The 19,931-nt window shown below is 43.0% G+C and overlaps 1 long non-coding RNA gene across 4 annotated transcripts in view; it reads left to right on the forward strand.

The window, feature by feature from the left end:
- Positions 1-16,503, forward strand: part of LOC128342051 (uncharacterized) — a 33,355-nt gene extending 16,852 nt beyond the window's left edge. For 2 of the 4 annotated variants that reach the window (XR_008314739.1, XR_008314742.1), the window contains exons 4-7: positions 70-203; positions 6,027-6,111; positions 10,965-11,073; positions 16,139-16,503. This is a non-coding gene — a long non-coding RNA (uncharacterized LOC128342051). Of the gene's footprint in view, positions 1-69; positions 204-6,026; positions 6,112-10,964; positions 11,074-14,582 lie in introns of all 4 variants that reach the window. The other 2 variants (XR_008314740.1, XR_008314741.1) reach the window with 2 other exon arrangements.
- Positions 16,504-19,931: the final 3,428 nt, after the last annotated feature.

Here is a 19,931-nt window from a genome sequence, read left to right on the forward strand (position 1 = left end):
TAGGACAGAGCAATGTGCAGTTGATCAATAAACCTGGATGTGTTGTCAGAATTTTCATGTATCATCCAGAGCAGATGTCCTGACCTATCATTTGAGCCATTACACAACATCACTAGCAACAGAAGATGGGTGCAACTGGAAGGATCAAGCGTGAAGGATCAAGTGGTGGGAACAATCTCTCAGCCCAACTGAGCACATCTTGGGTAAGTGTGATGCCAATGAATGCATTTGTGTATTCCTGTTCTAAACCTTCCCCCCCTTGTGGCACTCCGAGTGGTGCTTTACTCTCACAACAATCCCATGAAGTTGTTTAAACTGAGACATTTGGCAAGGCCATCTAGTGGTGAGTGGAGTGCAGATTTACAGCTATTGGTATTCCTTCAGAAGGCCAGAAATGCATGAAGGTATCACCCCACCTCTCGTTTGTTTTTTGTCTGCTATTGCCTCAGAATTACCACTCATGAAAACAAGAAGGTTACTCACATGACCGGGGACCAGGCAGGTGGGAAGGCAGATGATCCAAGTGTATTGGTGGGACATGCAGACTGTGCGCCCACAAGATCCATACTGCTTCAAGCAGCACAGATATCTGGAGGCTGGGACACAATGTCCTGGCCTCTGAATATCCCACAATGTACTGTGCAGCAGGTGCAGTGCATTGTGGAAATCCCCTATGAGTTGGGTGCTCTAGGTGCCTGACTCTGTGTACGCTTGGGCTGCAAACAGCCCGAGCACACACATACAGTAATCCTAGCCCCCAAGTGGAGAGTGTGCTCATGTCCTCTAACCTCAGTAAAAGGCTGGTTATGAAACTTGGGCTTGGGGCCACGGCAGTGCCAGGATTGGACTCAGTCCTGGTGGTGCACACGAGTAGCCAAGCCTAGGCTGGGCTGCTCAAGCCTGGGTTTGGCTGTTTGTGTGCACAGCCTTAGTATCTTACAGATTCCACTGACACGAATGATTCACAAATCACATGGTGTTCTTGATTGCATGGGTTGATCTGCAGGTATTGATGGATGGTTCATAAAATCTAATTTGCCATCTTCTACAAGGAGCTTACCAACCCCATCAGATCATGTTCGATCCAGAGCTCAACATGACACAGAATAAACCACAAAAAGGAGATTGTAAATTTATGGGCTCTTCCTGTTCTGGTTTTATGAAAGCCTGTTTCCACCAAATGCACTTGCAAACAAATATGTATTTTATAATCCATGATTGCAAAAATACATATTGTAAATTAAACTCATGCTGATGATTGCATGTAAATCTGAATTTCTAATCCATATTAATTTAGACAGCTACAGAAAACATTGAAGTTCCCAGGATACCCACTAGGTGGCACTTCTGTACCTCCTCACTTACTGCATCTATATGCTTAATGTGTATATATAATAAAGTTTGAGAAAACTCTTGGGTTAAATCAACTATATATAAATTTTTCATTCTTTTCAACCTATTATATCTCCTCTATGAGAATACTCTGTTGAGTAGGGTTCTTCCCCCAGAATACTACGATAATTTTTGAATATGATTTTATGATTTCATGAGTGCTGCAATTTTCAAATTTTAACTTTTTGTTTGAGTCAACGCTAGTCTTGAATAATGCTGCATGCATGCAGCCAAAGGAAGCAGGCATTCAGCAGCAGCTGCATTTCTCCTTCTGAAGTGCAGAGGCAAGATTGTGGGTTGCACAGAGCATCTCTGGGGGAAAGGGAGTTTGGCAAAAATCCCCCCCCCCCACACACACACACAAGCGCCTGCGCTCCAAAAGAAGGAATGCAGCCACTGCAGATTTATGCTTCTGTTGGCCACACACACAGAGATTGAGTCAGGATTTCAGTTGGTGTATACAAGATCAAATCAACTAAAAATTGCATTTTTGAGCCTTTGAAAGATTAAAACAGAACAAAACAAGAGGTTATGGTAAGAACTAATCTGCCTACTTTCCTTTCACTATAATCTTAATTGATAATTGCCATCTTCACAAGTTAGCTCACTTCCGCCTCAAATGTACAAACATCCGCCATCTCGATTTGGGTGGATGGCATCATCACAAACTATGCCATCGAGTCACTAGAACCATACTACATTTGGTCCAGATTGGATTGCAAACACACAGCCATGATGAACACACACACACAGACCACACAGCTGGTCTCATAAGCTTAAGGGAAGTAGGCTAATAAATAGTAATTCTCGTTCTTCATTTGATGAGAAATTTGGAAAAGCTTTGTAGGAAATGAATCTCCATAGCTGAAACATATGAAAAATCTTTTGGAGATTATTCATTCATTCATGGCGGAAATTTGCTGGAAATACTTTTTCCCCTAAGGTTTCATCTATCTGTACAAGAGACATATTCAACCATATCTTGTCTGATAGTTGGAGTACTGGATCAGGGCCAGGAAGACCCGAGTTCAAATCCCCATTCAGCCATAATACTTGCTGGGTGACTCTGGGCCAGTCACTTTTCTCTCAGTCTAACCTACTTCACAGGGTTGTTGTGAGGAGAAACTTAAGTATGTAGTATACCACCCTGGGCTCCTTGGAGGAAGAGCGGGATATAACATGTAAATAATAAAAATAATAATAATAATTATTATTGTTATTTACCATGTATTTTTCCTCCTGTTCTGCATCATTAGACTATTACAGTTTGTTCAATATAGGGTTTTTTATTTAAATGGTTGAAAACTTAGGTGGGGATTCCTTTCTGAAAGGGGATAAGCCATTGGTATCTAGAGTATGTGACCTGTCTTGAAAATGTCTCATTCTTTATAAGGCTCCAGGGAGCTGGGCATTCTCCATGGGGGGAGCTTTGGGGAAACCCGTGAGCCTTGGGATGCTATGTTGGGTTGAAGAGGGAAGGAGAGTTGCTCTCTGCTAAATATCAGAGAGCCACCACTTTAAAAACATGCTCCATTGCCCAGTTAGCAGGGGTCATGCATACTGAATATGCAACTTTCAATGTGAAAATTAAAACCTATTTTGAACTTAGTTCAAATCCCCATTCAGCCCTGAAGTTCAGTGTCTGGGCTGGGGAAGACATTAAGGTTGTTCACACCTTAGGGGTGTGCATGGAACCAGTTGGTCTGGTTTGCTTCGAGTCCAAAATGGACCCAAACCAGACCGTGTCAGTTTGGTCTGGCACCCCTTTGAAGACACCCCCCCCCCCGGTTTGGTTAGGCCCAGTGTGGGTTCGTGAATGTATTTTTTAAATTATTTTTTAAAAATGTGGTGAGGGATCAATGGAGGTTCCCCCTCCCCCCACCGGCCTCCCTTCCTTCCAAAACCAGCCCATTCAGCTGTTTTTCGGCCCACCCAGGCCTTTCCCCTGGTGCTGTGGTCATTTTGGAGGCTGCCATGCCTGTGCAATGAGCCTCTGTGTGGCCTGGGCATGACTACACAGTGGACTCCCCCCCGCCATTCTGCCTCAGAGAACCCCCCCCTGGAGGGGGGGGTAAGGTGTTGTTGTTGTTGTTGTTTAAAAAATTGTTCACAAACTCCCCAAATGGCCTGGGGAGGGTTCGGTCTGGGGTCGAGCCAAACCGGAAGTGGTTCCGCTCAACCCTGAGCTTTTGAACTGGTTCCATTTTGATCTCATTTGTGCATCCCTATCACACATCCGACCGCAGCCTACACGGCTTGAGGAGGGCTAGCGGGAAGGCGCACACACTATAAGCCTCTCTCTGTTGTAGCAGCGCTGCACACCCACACAAATGGCATGCAGCAGCTCCAAGAGTGGTGAGGGAGCAGGGAGAAAGCAGGCTGTGGCCTCCCACATCCTTCAATGCACCGTGCGAGGAGCGCAGTGCAGTGGGGGATTTCCCCACAGGCTGGGCACTCTAGGCACATGGCTCTGTGTCTGCTTGGGCTGCCTGTAGCCCGAGAAGATATACAACTGGGGACTGAGGTAAGAGTCCATATGGGTGCGTCCTCTTACCTCAGTAAAATCCTGGGGGTGGGGAACCCAGACTAGACAGTGGGGCAGTGCTGGGATTGCTCCCAATCCTGGTGCTTCACACAAGCAGCCCTACCCTGGCAAGGCTGTGCAAAACTGGGTAGGTCTGCTCAAGTGAACAGCCTTTGAATCTCTCTTTCGAATCTGGGCACTCAGGGGAAGGATGAAATATGAATGTGAGAGAGAGAAGTGATTGACTGATCGATGTATCAGTCAATCTGCTTTACTGTTCCATCCAACAGGATCTGTAAGGAAGCTTACAGACCATTAAAAATAATACAATCTCAGCACCAGCAACAATAAAATAACAGAGATGAATAAGCTTATGATGAAACAACTGACTATATGGTATCCCAAATGGTCTCTGCATGTTAGCAACCTTGTATCCTGAACTCTCATTACTGAGAGAGGCAGGTGAGCCTCCTTTGAGAGTTCCATAATCTAGGTGCTCTAAAAAGACCCTGATTTACACCCACCACACGTCATTATATAGAACAAGGCCTATGAAGGTTATCTATATAAGCAGCTAGGTTAAGACAAGAGAAGGCAGTACCAAAGATTTATTAAATATTAGGGATGTGCACGGACCAGTCCAGAGCCCATTCTAAGAGACTCTGGACCAGTCCGGACCTGGGGCCGGTTCGGCAGTTCAACGCCAGGGAGGGGGGGATGGACCTTTAAGGGTGGAGGAGGGTGTACTTACCTCTCCCGCCGCTTTCCCCCCTCCAGCGCTCCCGTTTTTGAAAGCATTTGGGGCGGCAGGGTACCTCCCTGCCGCCCCTTCCCCCGTTCCTCGTCAAAAGGCTTCAAAAGCCTGACTGTGCATGTGCACACACACGGCACATGCACGTGACGCACACGACACATGGATGTGAAGCATGCGATGCGCGCATGCGCAGTCAGCCTTTTGAAGCCTTTTGACGAGGAACAAGGGAAGGGGCGGCAGGGAAGAGTCCCCCTCCGCAGTGCCGGACCACTGAGGTGTGGTTCCATGCACACCTCTATTAAATATCACCTATTCAATAGCAACACATTGATTTTGCCTGGAAACTAGAGATGTGCACGAATGTTTCAGTGGGGCAGGGAGCAGTACCTTTAAGCATGAGTAAAGCAGGTCCTTACCTGCTCCTTCACCACCCTGCTGCTTTTCCAGGTGTGGTGCTGTGTTGGTCAGGAATCCATGTATGGCCTCAGGGTTTCACCCAGCAGCCTGGGCACAGTGGTCCAGTACGTGGTCAGCATGTTGCTGTTGACCACACTCAGAAGTCTGCACACGGCAGCAGGGTTTCACCCAGGAGTCTGTGCATGGCAGTGGGACACACATGGCCACAATGCCTGTGCGGTGGCCATGTAAGTGTCCAGTGTGGTGGTTCTGACCACACACATGTCTGCCGTGCATGTCTTCTGGCCATGTGCGTCCCACCACCACGCGCCCTGCAGGTGAAGCGGACTTCTGAGTGGTGCAGTGTCATACCCAGAAAAGAGGCGGGAAAGTGGAGGAGCAGGTAAGGACCTGTTTTACTCATGCTTAAAGGTACTGCTCCCAGCCCCACCAAAACTATTCTGCAGGCCATATCCCTACTGGAAACTGAGAGCCAGTTATTTTGATGCAGAATTAGAGTTTTTGTACATGGTCTTTGCCTTCCAGAACTATGTCCCTGAGAGCTGCATAATTTCTGGGAGGCAAAGAGCATTTACTAGGGCAGAGGAAAGCAGCAAAAATCCCTCCCTTACCCCTCATGTGTGTGCTCTGCTGCTCCAGAAGACATAGGCTTGATTCAAAACAGACTCTCAGTGCAAGGATGCAGCTCTATTGCCTCCCGAGCTGGATGCTTTGGATGTTAGCCAGAAGTGTAGAGCTGGGCTGACATCCACTATTTAAGTGCCCTGCCTCAAAATGGAGAGGGGGCGGGTAGTAAATGTCAGCTACATTATGAGCCGGCAAGGTGTAAAGCAGTCACATGATCATATTACCCTGTGATGAATTCAAACTAGGTACTTTAACCCATGCATTTATTGAGCCACTTTGATCATGTAAACATGCTAGTTTGTTTATATAAAGGCAACATTCAAGATTAGCAATTGAAGCAAAGACAGAAAGACAAGCATCAAAAAGAAAAGAAAAGAAAAGAAAAGAACCCCTATATGTGAGCAATCCAATTTTGTTTATCACTAACCAATGACTAACCCAAACCTCATTAACTTGTGGACGTACAGTACTCTGGGGATAAACCATAAGTTGGAATATGTGGCAGGTTTTGACTAAGCCTTACATTTGTTTTCAACTCCCATGTTTCAGTAGAAAATGTTAAATATTTCCCTAAAGATCAGGGGAGCAACACTTTCCACATCTTATGTACAATAAATGATGGCAGTGAATGTAGAACCTTCGATAAATGCTCTGAAGTATAGCTGAATAGATGGAGAGCTGTTTATTACTTGTACTCTTGGGGAAAATCAACAACACTCCTTCAAAAGCAGTAGTTAACCCCAGTAAGGCTAAACTATTTGCAGGTATATAGATTTTAGGTAACGGCTGCAGTTGTCAATACTCTTCTTCCTAAGCCTGGTGGGTGTCTCAAACAGGGAAGGCTTTTAAAAATATATAAAGATATGTCAATACAAATCTCCTTTAATTTTGAAAAACTGTGTTTGGAGATAATGCCATTTTTCTGGAATCATGGGATATCTGGAGACTGTGACTATGGATGAAATGAGCATTAGTACCCACTGCGATTCCCAAAATAAACAGTTCTGCAAGAGCAACAAGAACGATATTCATTGTAGCACACAATACTAGATACGTATATTTAAGTATTGGTTATATGGTTTACACAGTCTGCTTTGGATTGGGAAGATGCAGGTTCACATCCTGCTCCCCGAGTGACCTTGGACCAGTCACTGGCTGCCTTCTGACATCATACCAAAGCGGAAGCAAACTTACCTCCAGTTTGCCCCCTTGGTGCCTGAATTATTGGAACCGGAGTTCCCGGACCCATCCGCGGTTCTGATTTGCCCCCAAACCTGTGAATGAACCTTCAGTTTGTAGTGAGTTCCACTCACCCAACCAAGGATCCGTTCCCTCCTCCATTATGCTCAGATAAGGATTTCACCCCAAACCAGAGGTAAGGGAGGGACATAGGAAGCTGACTTATATTGTCAGACCTCCATCTATCAGTATTGTCTACACAGACTGGCAGTGGCTTCTCCAAGGTTGCAGGCAGGAGTCTCTCTCAGCCCTATCTTGGAGATGCCAGGGAGGGAACTTGGGAACCTTCTGCATGCAAGCATGCAGATGTTCTTCCCAGAGAGGCCCCATCCCCTGAGGGGAATATCTTACAGTGCTCACATATGCATCCCATTCAAATGCAAACCAGGGCAGACCCTGTTTAGCAAAGGGGGCAATTCATGCTTGCTACCACAGGACCATGGAACATAAGAAGCATGAATATGGGAAAGCTCAACACAGTGAAAGATGAAATGGATCGACTACAGACTGACATCTTGGGCATCAGTGTATTAAAATGAACTGGAATGGGACACTTTCAGTCAGAAAACCATACCGTTTACTACTCAGGACCTGCCAACCAGAGAAGGAACGGTGTTGCTTTCATAGTCAGGAAGGATAAAGCAATGACAGTACTTGGATACAATGCGGTCAGTGACCGACTAATATCAATTAGATTATGTGGACAACCTTTTAACAAGACCGTTCTTCAAGTCTATGCCCCAATGACTGATGCAGAAGAAGAGGAAGTTGAAGAGTTGTATACTCAAGTCTGAAATTGACAGAACATGCAAGCAAGATGTGTTGCTCGTGCTTGGGGACTGGAATGCCAAAGTTGGAAAAGGTAAGAAGGAAAACACAGTTGGCCTATATGGCCTAGGAAACAGAAGCAAAGCAGGAAAATGACTTATTAGTTTCTGCCAAGCCACTGCTAACACACTCTTCAAACAACCAAAGCAGTGCCTATACACATGGACATTGCCAGATGGAGTACATAGAAATCAAATTGATTACATAATTGGTGCAAGGAGGTGGGAGAGCATAGTTATAACAGCAAAAATGTGGATGGAGGCCAATTGCCAAACAGACCACCAACAACTCATGTGCAAGTTCCAAGTCAAGCTAAAGTGGAAAAACAAAGCTATCCAGCTCCCACGAAATGATTTTGAGAATGTACCCACCATTTTCAAGGAGAACATCAGGAACCGCTTTCAAGTTCTGAACCTCATTGATAGGGAACCAGAGGAACTGTGGAATGAAATCAAAGAAGTTATTAGGGACGAATGTGAAAAGAGACTGCCAAAGATCAAGAAACAGAAGAAAGCAAAATGGATGTCAGAACAGACGTGTAAATTTCCAAGAAGAGGAGAGAAGCCAAAGTCAAGAAAGATAAAGACCTCACAAAGGAACTCAATAGGGAATTTCAGAAAGCTGTTAGAAGAGACAAGGAGCAGTACTACAATGACATCTGTAAGGACCTGGAGGATAGAAATGGACACAGAAAAACAAGGAAAGTTTTCCAAAAGATCTCTGAACTCAGAGGGAGGTTCCATCCACAAATTGGTATGTAAGGGATGCCACAGGACAGAAAGTAACTGATTCAGAGAAGATCAAACAGAGATGGAAGGAGTATACTAAAATCCGTACAGCAGGGATGTCAACATCCATGATACTCTAGAAGATATTCACTACTTACAAGAACCTCTAATACAGGAAGATGAAGTTAGATCAGTACTCCGGTCATTACCAAGTCGGAAGGCTACAGGAATTGATGGAATAGCTACAGAAATATGGCAGGCAACCGAAGAATAATTGGTTAAGGCTCTAACCAAACTATGCCAGCAAATTTTGAGAATGACACAGTGGACAACAGATTGGAAGAGGTCAGTCTACATAACCATACCAAAGAAAGGAGACTTAACAGACTGCGCAAACCATCGCACAATATCCTTAATTTCACATGCTAGCAAAATAATGCTCAGGATCATCCAACGTAGATTAGAGCCCTACGTGGAAAGGGAAATACCGGATGTTCAAGCTGGTTTCAGAAAAAGGCCAAGGAACAAGAAACATCATTGCTGATGCACGCTGGATAATTGAGAAAGCCAAAGAATACCAGAAAGAAGTCAATATGTGCTTTATTGACTACAAAAAAGCCTTTGATTGTGTTGACCATGTCATGTTGTGTAATATCCTTAGGAAAATGGGCATCCCAGAACACTTCATTGTTCTCATGAGGAACCTATACACTCACAGGACAGGAAGCCACAGTCCAGATGGAACAGACTGGTTCCAAATCGGCAAAGGAGTAAGACAAGGCTGTATATTTTCTCCTTTATTCAGTTTCTATGCTGAACATATACTGAGAGGATATGCCCTAAAGTATATGCCCTAAATTCACACTAGGGGAGTGGTTCACACTAGTGGTTCAGTCCGAATTTGAACCTAATTCGGACTAAACCACGAGTCTGCCAACCAGTTAGTCAAAATGACTGGGCCAGTCAGTTGGTTTGACTGAATCAGTTCAAACTGGTTCAAGGGTTCGAGCCCAGCTTGATTTAGGGTGATGAGGGGTGAGAGTGAGAGCGACACAATAAGAGGCATCTTTAAAAGTAAATGAGGAATAAGAAGCATCTTTAAAGTCCTTACCGGTGGAAATATGGTGGTACCAAAGCTGCTTGGAGCAGCAGCGCTCCCCCCAGCAGCACTGTGTGTGGCAATGGCATGGCTCTGGCACTCACCTGGCACAGCATGCCTGGCACATGTGTGGTGGCCAGGTGAGTTGCTGGGGATGAGTACTGCTCTGGGCAGCTTCGGTTCTGCCACCACCGGTAAGGACTTCATTTAATTTAAAGATGCCTTTCGTTCCTCATTTATTTTATTGAGCCCAGCTTGAACCATCAAACCAGGTTCATTTTGGCTCGATCATGGACCGAGCCCCTTTTTGGAAGGCTGGTCCGGTCCACAATAGAACCATTCAAACCAGCCTGGTTTGCGATGGACCGACTCGCTTTGAGCCATTCGTGTACACCCCTACTTCATACCAGATCAATCCTGGTCCTTGAATGCAAATCCACAGAGACAGTATAACTCTTCAGGAAAGCTTCTAAGTTCAGGCTTTGATGGACCTCTAAAGGAAGAGAGACTGTCCATTGTATGATAGCCACGAGGAATGCCTCTGTACATGCATTTGCTATTTGAACTTGGCATACAAATGATAGATGACATTCTGCATTTATCTGAATTGTTGACATAGTACTAAGCAGAGAAGGAAGTCACTGAGGTATATAAGCCTCAAGCCATTTGTTTTCCTTTTCCACGTGTAAGCTTCTTCCTTCCATTTCCAAGTTAGGATATTCCATGCTCTTTTCCAAAACTCTAATATAGAGATAAATTTGTTGTCATGTCACTGGTCTTTATTAAAAGCTAATGAAATGCATACTTTTTTGGCTCTGAAAGTTACCCAGTCAAGATGGCAGCCACCACATGAAGCAACAATCTACCTTCCACAAAGAAACCAGAGACTGGATCTGGATACTAAAGGCATGAATGAGCGGAGTGCCCAAGTTCATATATGAAGCTGGAGGACAGCTGGAATCTATCAGACCAAGGAGAAATCTTCCTGAAGTTCATTTATAAGAATAAACAACTACTAGACTGAGCATAGGATACCGCATAGTCCTTTCAAACTGCATTGCAAAGCACCTACATATTTGCATCTACTTGATCCCAGGAAAAAGTGCCCTTCATGTCCTTTCCATACATAGACCCAGATTTTTCCTTACCTTTTGTAATATTCGATAAACCTTTTGGTCAATCTTGTTCACATTGCAGAATTGTAAATTTTGAAAGGGTAGCATGGGCCATTGTAATTTGCTGGAATCCCAAAGCCAAGTTGTCACGACACAGATACTCAAGGGACAACACAATCGATTTCCATTAGACCTTTCATAGATATGAAATTTTAACTAACCTAATTTTTCTTTTCTGCAGATGTATTCCAGGGCATATTTTAAGTGTGCTGCAGTTGATAATACTTGGTTCTATTATTATTGATTAGGAGGAGAGGGCATTTCAGTGGGGTCAAGACTGACTCAACAAGGTAAGCCACCTAAGGTCTGAGCTGCAAATTGGCCATGAGTTTAAATACACATCTCAGCTCTGTCTAAGCATTTTTGTAAGTTCCTATTCCACTGTTATTGATTCCTTTTAAATGGAATTCATTTTCTCTTGAAAACCAGTGAAAATACATTTTAACATGCTTGTAAAACATCTTCCCACTTTGCAAATGTTTATCTTCAATATGATTTGGCTTAATAGGTATTCATGAGCTGTGAGAAACCTTTGTCTCTTTAGGTATTAATATATTTAAATAAGCATTATTGGATAAAACCTATTCTCTGCTTATTATCAAGGCAAAAATTTAAATTTTAAATATGTTCTATGGGGCTTGTGAAGGATGAAAGGGAGAGAGATTTGTGTTGATAATGGTTGTTTCATCTTCAATGCCAACATTTTATTTGTTGGTTTCTGCAAATTGAGTGCAGATTATCAAAGGAAAACATCTGCTAGAAACATTCCTGCCAATCAGTTAAATAAATAAAGGTAATAACATCTTATGTAATTATTTCATTACTCAGGTGATAAACACTTAGCTTGTTGCTTTTCTCGTGCTCTTTGTTCTTGCTCCAAGCCAAGAAAGAAGACTGGAGATGGTATAGTTCATCAGATATACTGCCTAAATCAAATGGTTCTATATAGGAAGAGATATAATTGGGGCATGGGAAAAATAGACTGAACAACTTATACTTGTTGTTACTACTAGCATTATAACTTATCTCATGATATTTTCCCCTGAATTCATTAAGGCTACTGCCTCTATTGCCATCTCTGCTCACTGCTATCCAGGATTGGAACTGAAATTTCTTCAAAGCAAAGTTCTGCACTAATTTACTACACGGAGTTCTTTTTAAAATGAAGGACATCAATAAAATAATGAGTATACCACCTCATTCTACATAAATTGGCATGAATGAGTGAGGTGGTAGAATCCTGAGGTGGGAATGTGACTTCTACCATTTCAAACTTCAGGCAGCAGATGTCTTTTTATGAATATTTGTGGGGGCTGGGTGCATTCTTTTTTAGAACCTGATCTCCATGGGGAACATTGCAACAAATGAGGGGGATTCACTTTGGGAAGCTCCATTCATTGTCATTTGATTGTGGAGACTTTTTAAAAGAAAGGAAGGAAGTTAAGTTCTTAGCTTTCTGCAGCAGCTCCAATGCACAGCAGTTTCCTAGAGGGCTCCATCTTTATTATCCATTCTGCTCTGGAACACAAGCAATGTGGAGAAACTGACTGAGATAAATCTCTAAAGTTTCTCCTTGGGAGGAACTCTAAAATTTCTTCTTTGAATATCAGTTTCTTCTTGAAGAAGACTTGCGATTCTCTTTCAAATTTCACTTTAGATAAAATTTTTGTTCCAAGCCTAGCACTGTATCATCACAGGTGCAGTATGGGTAAAATGTTGCCACTGCCATGAAAAAATGGGGCAGCTGCTACTGTTACCAGAACTGCCCTGAGGTGCTGGCTAGACACCTCAGCTATGCTTTTGGCTTAAAGTGGGTAAAGTAGCTTGGTTTGGGGCGCAGTTCGGCTTCAGTATCAAATTAAGCAAGTTTGATGTAGTTGGAAAGGATGAGGAAATTGAAGTGCAGTTTGAAAGCTTCATTAAAGGTTAAAATGGGGATTACAGAAGGCAAAGGTTAGTTAGGCAAGGCAGTTTAATAACTTATCTAAAGTTCTCAATGGGAGCCTTGGGAAAGGCTTGCAGTAATTTGGCTAAAGTTTCAAATCAGAGCCTGTTTCGTGGCTTGTAGTGCAAAGTGCCTAAAGATCAGTGGAGGGAAAGCAGAAAGAGAAGCAAAAGGGGAGCTTAGAGAGAGACCAGAAGTTAGTTATTACTGGACCTTCCTTGGTGCGTTTGGTGCATGATAGACAGGTCCTCGGGCCTCTTTCTGGAGCAAAGGCCTCTTTCTGGGTGGAAGTAGGGAGGAAGAGTGAGGGGGGCAGCAGCAACCACAGCTTGCTTTTGGGACTCTGCAGAGTCCAAAGGAACCTGAACTGAGTCCTCCAGAATCCATTGTGGCCTAGCGGGAGTATTTATAAATGTGCCCTGATGCATAAATTGTTATTTACCAAGCAATTCTCTACCCCTGTAGGGTGGTTGAATCCATGAAAGGCAAAAGTGTCTATAGTTGGCTGGACTCAATCACTCTATGAGGGGATTCTCACGACCAGGCAAAAGCAGACTAAGGGAGCCTAGCCCGCTTTTGCCCGATCGTCTGCTGCCACAGGAACCGCGCAGCTCCTGGCAGCAAACCCTCCTAATTCCCCCTCCCCTTAGACGAGGTTTGCAGAGCGAGCGCTCCACTAACACCATCTTTTCAATCGTGTGTTGCTGTGGCATGGCTCTGCACCACGGTAACTCATGAGGAGACCCCCACCAGGAGGCTCAAACAAGCCTCCCGGCCCTGGGGGTCTCTCCAGGATGCCCCGCGCACCCCCCGATCCCCACAGCTCCCGCCGGCTCCATGTGTGCCGGCTGCTTTCCTCCTCATCTGTGGAGAGAGCGGGCTAAGCCCACCCCACCCCCACATCATGAGATTCACCTCTATGTGTGCCTTGTCAAATGTAGTCAAGAAAAGCTATGCAAATCTGGACATGATATTATGAGTTGGGCTAGTGTTTATTTACTTATCTCAACCCTCCAGTGTCTCCCATGTGCAAAGTTGGTTAAAATACATACATACATATATACATACTTCAGAGCACTCATTCCTTCACTGTTGCAGTTGTGGAAGAAGTCCTGGACCATCCTTGAAGACCATTTGCTGGAGGCTGTTCCCATAAAAGAACTGACCTTTGGAAAACTTATATAGTTGCGGAGTAGTTAAAAAATCACAGCATGATCCTTTCCAAAATACTATAGGGTTTCACATGCTCTGCCTTGTGCTTTGAGAAGAAGTAGTCTGGACCTTCATTATCATAGAACTGATTAGCGATACTTTGAGGTTGTGCACACGACCAAAAGTGCAGGTGGGGAGAGCGCTGGTGGGGAAGCAGGCTCCTACCTGCCTCCCTGCACACGAGCAAAGCACTCTGAATGATTCGGCCACTCGAGCATCAGAGCAGGGATCCAGAGGAGATAGCTGTCTGGCATCCCTCAATGTGCAGTGCCTTGAGGGATTTCCCCAGAGCTGGGTGCTCTTGCCTCCAGGCTCTGGGTGCACTTGGGCTGCATGCAGCTTGAGCACACACACGACCCTGGAGCCTGGGGTAAGGGTGCACTTATGACTTTACCCCTGGCTAAATGCCGGGGTCAAAAGTTGGGTAAGGCAGGGTGGAAACACTGGGATCCCTCCCGATCCTGGTGCTCCACGCAAGCAGCCTACGCCAGGCCAGGCTGCCCTCACCTACATTAAATACCCTATATTAAATAAATGAAAATGTATTAAATAAATAAATAAATAAAATAAAATAAAGAAGGAAGGCTGCTCGTGAGAATTGCCTAATTATTTTATTCTGAGAAAAATATGTCTTTCTTTTAGCTTTTCAGAATATCCTAAGCACTGAAGCAGATGCCTATTTATAAAGGCAAGAAGCATTAACAATAAATGTTGTGGCAAACATGTACAAGTATGTTCAGTAAAGGATCTGGCTGCCTGACAGAATGACAGGAGGGTGACAAACAGATTATGCAACTATGAAAGGGAAATGAGCTGTTTGTTTCTTTACTTGATATTTGGTTACAGAAATTACTTTTAGAACCAGACAGTCATATTGTCTGAATAACTTGGGTTGCTGAGGAAAACATACATATATTAGAATGAAAGAAAACTGGATTGGCACATCAGTAGGATTTGCTAAAACTTTTTTGACTCACAGGGCATCTGGACTGGAGGCAGAGCCAATGATGGCAGCAGGGTAGACAGTCCATAGCTAGGGAAACATAGGGAGGCTCCTCCCACTTCTGTTATAAGATTATTTTTCAAAGCGTATGTACTTCTTAAAACCCAACTGTAGGGTGTGGGGATGTGGAGAAAACTGCAGCAGTGGAGAAGCCCTCTGAGAATCTATACTTCTTTTTCTCATTGAGAGAAATCTTGAACTTATCTTCAGATTCTAGATAAAGAGGATTTTCTCCAAAACACCTCAACTATTTTTGTGCTTATGTTTGCATAATGTGAAAATGAAGCTCTGTGGGCTTCATTTAACATTCTCTTAAAATGTTTCTCTGTGTTCATTGGAAATTTCCCACTGGTCCTTGATTCCTATTGGCCTCATGACATTTTTTAGCACAAGGCTGTGATGTAACTATAGAATTGCCTTATTAGCTGAGATAAGATGCCATGACATTATTTATAAAGGTCACTGCTAACTATGAAGAGATAATAACACAGATAACAATAAGTTGAGAACATGCCTGGAAAGGAAGGATAACAAAAAATACCCACAATGCATATCTCTCAAGAGCATGCACTTTAAGAGAGCATTTTCAAAAGAACGCGTTTTTATCAGCAATGTTGATAATCTGAAACATTACAAAAATTATAGGAAGCAAACAGAGTACAGGCCATTTAACTGAGAAAACCCTTTTAAAAATATGAAAACTGGATATCTGAAACAGAGTCATGGGGATGGGGCCATAGGTTACTAGAAGAGCACAATGCCTTGTATGCAAAAGGTCTGAGCTGCAATCCCTGTCATCTCAAGACAGGGCTGAGAATGACCCCTGTCTGAAAGGAGAGAGCTTCTGAAGAGCCACTGCCAGTTAGTGTAGATAATACTAAGCAAGATGAAAAAAGGGTCTGATTCAATAAGAGACATGATCCTATTGGCATTCACTTAGAATTCAATCCATTCAGAAGATGGGTTTTATGAAAATTGAGCATCATGAAAATCTGATATCACACACTAACATTCAGCAATCTGTTGCTACCCGGTTAAGGGGAAATTGCTTCCTAGAACTTTCTAGAAAGACAAATTTGCTTAAGGTTTAGAAGTCCTTACTTAGCGTTCAGATTGCTTATGGATACTTGTTATGGAAATATTTGGGTCAAAGTTGTGTCATGATTGTATCAAAACTATTTTGCTTATGATTTAGCATTTCAGCAAAGAACAAGAAGATCATGACAACATTCTTTGGAATAGTCCAGTGCACATGTCCTTTCTAGTAATTGACTGGAGAATAAAATTCCATTATATCACTGTCCAAAATTGCAAAGAAACACAAGAAGAAGAAGAAGAAGAAGGAGGAGGAGGAGGAGGAGGAGGAGGAGGAGGCCATTTTGGTCATGAAGTAGAGAATAAACTAATTTTTGGCTGCCAAATTGATTTTAAACAGTTTGGCACATTTTCAGCTCCATTCAACTTGGGCTGTGGTTGTTGTTTCGTTTGTTTTTTGTTTGTTTGCATATATGTGCATTTTAATAACTTATTCTTCCCTTAAATTGCCATTTTTAATGCTGAGTTTTAAAATTTATTCTCAGAACACAGAATCAATCTCATTATATTCTCAAACATGGTTCTTTTACTCAGTCATCCTCTCAGTGAGCAAATAAATCAATGAGTATTTAACTAGTAAACTGGGATTTTCCTGTTGGCAAATTTTAGGAGAGGCCACATCTATTATATATTAACAATTTTACATCTGAGTATATTAGGCTGTTTGCTACTGATTTACATTATCAAATCACATTAATCTTTCTCAAAGTTGATAAATATAAAGTTGTATTTAACCCAGTGGGAGTATGCCTTTTCATATAACAATGCACTGAAATAGATAGATAGATAGATAGATAGATAGATAGATAGATAGATAGATATTAAGTGTGAAACAAACAGAGAGGAAATGCATAATATTTATTCGGGTAGTACGATAAAGTGTCGTGTTTAATGTAGGCGTGTCCTAAAATGAAGTGATCACTCCAAATTTAATGTTGTCATGACAATGCCATCATGAGTTGTGACTCTAATCCTGAGAAGATACGACCAACACTGAACCCCATCCTGGCACTGGACATTGGGCCAAAACCTGAAACAGCTCCATACTGGGGCTCCCTGAAACAGAACACCTGGAGCAGCCTTCCAAATGGCACCCTTGGAAACCAAGCCTGAGGATCCAGTCCCTCCCACACCAAAGCACCCCTGATAGCACCAGCAGTTGACTAGGCAGGAACAGGAGTGTAGCTATAATTGAGCAGATTGATTCAAAGAACCCGGGCCCCCAGATTCTGAGGGCCCCACGAGCTCTACCCTTCCATATTTTCTTCATTATCTCACTCACTCTGAGGGGCTGCTGGGAAGAGGGTGAACACAGGCCCTCTTCCCCCTAGCTATGCCCCTTGGCAGGAGCAGGCAAAGAGAAGCTGGAATGCCAGTCCCCTGGGCAGAAGACAGGCCCTCTAAGGTTTCCACTCACCATGCAGTAAGGCAGAGCCATACAAATTGTTCTAGTAATCAGCCTACTTTCTTTTTACTGTCTCTACATCTGGACTAAATTTGGTGCAAATCAAGGTCCACAAGTTAGATCTCTTGCACCTCAGATGTTAATGTCTCTGCCATCTTGGATTGGGGTGGATGTCGTCATTATAAACTACACCATTGAGGTGTCCCTGTGTGTTCCAAAACAACTGTTCCAAATTTGGTTCAAATCAAGTTAACGCACTTATGCCTCCAAGGTTTATGTACCCACCATCTTGGATCGGGGTGGGTGACATCATCACAAACTACACCATTGGGGCATCCATATGTGTCCATTTAGCTTTAGCAAATTTGGTTCAAATTGGTTAAACTGTCCACAAGTTAGTGCACTTGTGCCTCAAAAGTTTGTGTGTCCACCATCTCGAATTGGGGTGGATGACATTGTCACAATCTTAGCTGTTGATGTTTCCCTATGTGTAGCAAATTTGGTTCTAATCAGCTGTAGCAAATCTGGTTCAAATCAGTTAAGTGGTTCACATGTTAGCCCACTTGCACCTCAAAGGTTTATGCTTCTGCCATCTTGAATCAGGGTGGATGACATCATCACAAACTACACCACTGAGGTGTCCCTGTGTGTCACTCACTACAAACGTATGTAATTTGTTTCAAATCAGTTAGACAGTCCACAAGTTAGCCCACTTGCACCTCAAATGTTCATGCATCACCATCTTGGATTGAGGTAGATGACATCATTACAAACGACACCACAGAGGTGTCCCTTTGTGTCCCTCCAGCTGCAGCAAATTTTGTTCAAATCAGTTGTGGTTCACAAGTTAGCCCACTTGAATCTCAAAAGTTTACTCATCTGCCATCTTGAATCGGTGTGGATGACATCATCAGAAGCTATGCCACTGAGGTGTCCATATGTGTCACTCACTGCAACTGTACCCAATTTGGTTCAAATAGGTTAGGCAGTCAACAGATTAGCCTGCTTGCACCTCAGAAGTTCATGCGGCTGCCAATTTGAATTGGAGTGAATGACATCATCACACACCTTGCCATTAGGGCATCCCTATGTGTCTCAACAGCTGTAGCAAATACAGCTATACCAAATTTGGTTCAACTTGGTTAGCAGTTCATAAGTTAGCCCACTTGCTAACTCAAACGTTTATGCACCCGCCATCTTGAATTGATGTGGATGACATCATCACAAACTATGCCATTGAGGTGTCCCTTTGTGTCACTCACTGCAGCTGTACCCAATTTGGTTCAAATACATTAGGCAGTCCACAAATTAGCCTGCTTGTGCCACATAGGTTCATGAGGCTGCCATCTTGAATTGGAGTGGATGACATCATCACACACCATGCCATTTGGGCATCCCTATGTGTCTCAACAGCTGTAGCAAATTTGGTTCAAATCGATTAGATGGTTCACAAGTTAGCCCACTTGCGCCTCAAAAGTTTACATGTCTGCCATCTTGGATTGGGGTGGATTACATCATCATAAACTACTCCATTGAGGTGTCCCTATGTGTCCCTACAATTGTACCAAATTTGGTTCATATTGGTCCAGGCATTGCAAAGTTGATGATTGGAGAGGGTACACACTGACAGACACACGTACAAACAAACAGAATGCCAGGTGATCTCATAAGCCTACTGGAAAGTAGGCTAATAAAAATAGGTAGGCTGAGCTCAGATGTTTTTAACTCTACCTTTGACTACTGTCAGATTAACTTGTTCCACAAAGCTCTCTGTAGTGCTGTTCCACCTTGCTGCGTTCTAGATCTCATAGTCTTTTGTCCACAGGATGAGGTAGGGCAATTGTAATGTCAATGTAATGTAGAAGTCAGTAATTTAGTGCTGATTTGTTGCTCAAATGCATGGATCTACTGATTGATTGATTGATTGATTGATTGACTGGCTGACTGTGGCCCATACATTACATATCAAACTTTGCTTTCACTGCAAGGGAAAAGAGATTGCTAAATCTCTTTGTGCTGCTGTTTTGTAGGACATTGCTTAAACTGTAAAGGAGATTAGTGAAACTCAATTTTTAAATTTTAATTTAATTAATTTTGTAAAGTATTTTAGTTATATATAATAAATCCTTTAGTCAGTCACTGGCATTTATGTATTTATGTATTTATTTGATTTATATACCACCCTTCCAAAAAATGGCTCAGGGCGGTTTACATCAAAATAAAAACAATTAAAATCATTTAACAGTTAAAATCAAAACTATAAAAACAGCATAAAACTAATTTACAGTTAAAACTTTCAAACAGTTAAAAACCCTGGAGAACCAGGCCGAACACTTACAGCAGTTAAAAAAAAATTACATCAAATTAAAAACCCTGGAAGGAAAGGCCAAATAAATAGGTTTTAAGGGCTCTCCTAAAGGCCAGCAATGAATTCAGATGACGGATTTCTGCCAGGAGTGCATTCCACAGCTCCAGTGCAGCTACAGAG

Source organism: Hemicordylus capensis, chromosome 2 (genome assembly GCF_027244095.1).
Source record: "Hemicordylus capensis ecotype Gifberg chromosome 2, rHemCap1.1.pri, whole genome shotgun sequence".
In the NCBI taxonomy this organism is placed as follows: Eukaryota; Metazoa; Chordata; class Lepidosauria; order Squamata; family Cordylidae; genus Hemicordylus; species Hemicordylus capensis.